We start from the raw sequence: 2,929 nt of genomic DNA on the forward strand, positions 1-2,929 counted from the left end.
ATACATTTCTGTATCTGATATAAGTACATATTAGTGCAGGTACAGCACACTTCTATATACATTTCTGTATCTAATGTAAGTACATATTAGTGCAGGTACAGCACAGCCCTATATACATTTCTGTATCTGATATAAGTACATATTACTGCAGGTACAGCACAGCCCTATATACATTTCTGTATCTGATATAAGTACATATTACTGCAGGTACAGCACAGCCCTATATACATTTCTGTATCTGATATAAGTACATATTAGTGCAGGTACAGCACACTTCTATATACATGCACGAGTGGGACACACAGAGAGCTGAACCTGCAGTGTGCTCCTCCCAGCCAGCAGTGACTATGTACTTCCTGTGTGTGCAGAGGCGGAGTCTGTTGTATTCTACTGGAGCTCTAATTTAACTTTCAGCAGGAAGAGGCACAAGGTGCTGGCCCGGAAAACTTCACTAAATCACATTCTTCTGGATTTGCTTCTATTGTCTCCTGTGCACAGCCCGGTGCGGTGAGTCCTGTGGAGCATATCTGTGTATCTGTAGTGCGGGAAGTTTGTACTGAGGGACAGGAACGGGCACAACTGGGATTATGGGTTTAAACTGGCAGTAGAAGGGGAAGGCAGGGTTAACCCCTTCAGTGCCAGGATGTGGGAGCAGTTGAGCTACCAATCTTCATTTAACCCTTTAGCTGGTGGAGCATTATAATGTTAAACAGTAGACTAAGACCAAACATATTTAGCTATTATGGGGACATTAAACAGCAGAGTTAGAGACAAAATGATGTAGGAATTATGGGGACATTTAGAGTAAAGCACTAAATATAATTCTTACCTTGATACTTTATGTAGATGCTATAGAGCTAATAAAGCAGAGGTTTTTTTTTTAAACTGCACTAACTGAGCATCTGTATGTACTGGGGTGGGGGGCTGGCATCCCTGTACCCAAGTATCTGCCCTCTGGTCTGTATGCTCTGTGTAGTAATTCATGATGTTGCAGGACCATCAGAGCATACGCAGGTACAGGAATGGGCAGCCCTTGCTGCTAATAGCATTTGGTTAATTGGTGCAGTAATACAATTCTACTTTAACATTTTTGCAACATCTACATAAGACAGCAATAGCAAGGTAAGCATTTGGCTTGTTACTGGTGTCTTACTCTACAGTTTAATGTCAGTGATTATACAGTGATTATGTTTATGCAATTTAAAAAATAAATAGTTATTTGGCTCCAGCATCATTCTAGCAATTTATTTGCAGAAGAGCCTTGTCAGTTTTGACTACATATTTGTGTATGCCCCAGGTGCCCATCTCAAAGTAAATAGAAATGCTGATTGGTGCATACAAACTATGCAAGTTTTCTCAGCACTGTACAGAGTGTTCATTACAACTTAGGTTCTCTGTGTCATGTCACAGTCAGATGCAGGATTTACATTGCAAATTACTGAACTATTGCGTTGGGGCCAAGGAGCTATATAATTATTTTGTCCCCTGAAACTACAAAATACACTACTGGAGTGACACTACAATTTATATTATGTGCCTAGGGGCAAGAACAAACTCACTACACGACTGTCTGTGCCTATAATGATAGATTGCTATTTCAGAGGTTGATGAATATGTGATAAAGTAGGATCCTGTTGTCCGTTTTTAGGAGCCAAGGAAGTGTGAGTATAGATAAACGTACAGTATACCAAGAATTTAAACGGACACTGTACTGTAAAATGCTTCCTGTGACTTATAGCAGCTGCAGAGTGTTAAATGTATTGGAGATTGTTGCTTTATGTTTAGAATTGTATATGAAATAGCTGTTTTTGCTTATTACAATTACATACCATTTTTCTTATAAAAAATAAATATTCAAAAGGACTGAGGCTCCATGAATAGCAGACCTCATCTTATTTTTCTCTCTCTATACACAGATCCAATACTTTTGTTTTTAAATGTTTATTATGAAGGTTTAATTGAGAAAAAACCGTTATTTTAATTGCAAGAACACTTTCAAAGGAACAATGTCTAATGCATTTAATACTAGGGGCTCGATTTATCAATGAAGGGCGGACAGGGGCTTACATATTCACCCTTGTCCGCCCCACCTCTACTCTGGCGGGCAGCAATCTGCTGCCCTAAATTTAACATTGCACATGAGTGCTAGTTTGTGCTTGTGTGCAACCCTGCCCGCGGGCAGCCAATCGCACTTGGTCAGGAGCTTTCAATCTCCTCAGTCGGATGAGACCAAGGAAATTGAAATTGAAAGGTGGAGAAGATGGTAGGGAAGTAGCAGTCTAATAACCACTGCTTGATAAATACTGACTGCAGGCTCTCTGGTCCCTAACAGGTCTCTTGCGCAGTCCTGCCCCTTGTCCTCGTCGTACACACAGTCTCGTGAGAGCAAGGGTTGTCAGTCACCCTGGTTGGATGAGTCTGTTTTTTTTTTTAATCCTTCACCTTTGAGGTGGCCGGCACCGCAAGAGCTCAGAAGCTCCATCCGCCGCTTCATAAATGGAGACCTGTTTGTAAACAACTATACCTTAAAGGGATATGAAATCCAAAATGTTTCTTTCATGATTGAAATAGAGCATACGATTTTAAACAACTTTCTAATTGTAATTGACTTCTATTAACAATTTCTTTGTTCTTTTGTTGAAAAGCAGGTACGTATGCTTAGGAGCCAGCCCATTTCTGGAACACTATATGGCAGCAGTGTTGCAAGAATGTTATCAATTTGCAAGAGCACTAGAGGGCAGAACTATTTCCTGCCATGTAGTCCTCCAGATGCCTACCTAGGTATCTCTTCAACACAGAATATCATGGGAGTTAAAGTGATGGTAAACTCTCCCTGTAAAATCAGATCTGGAATGTAAGCGCTATTTTAGATGGGGTTTTATTCATTATGTGCAATGAAGATGCGCTATAACTTAGTTATTAATATAGA

General features: G+C 40.1%; 1 protein-coding gene across 1 annotated transcript in view; it reads left to right on the top strand.

Moving 5' to 3' along the window:
- Positions 1-430: 430 nt before the first annotated feature.
- TSPAN14 (tetraspanin 14) overlaps positions 431-2,929 on the top strand; it is a gene marked incomplete in the record, with an annotated part of 77,737 nt that continues 75,238 nt past the window's right edge. The window contains 1 exon segment of the mRNA XM_053692066.1: positions 431-502.

The sequence above is a fragment of the Bombina bombina genome, chromosome 9, assembly GCF_027579735.1.
Source record: "Bombina bombina isolate aBomBom1 chromosome 9, aBomBom1.pri, whole genome shotgun sequence".
In the NCBI taxonomy this organism is placed as follows: domain Eukaryota; kingdom Metazoa; phylum Chordata; class Amphibia; order Anura; family Bombinatoridae; genus Bombina; species Bombina bombina.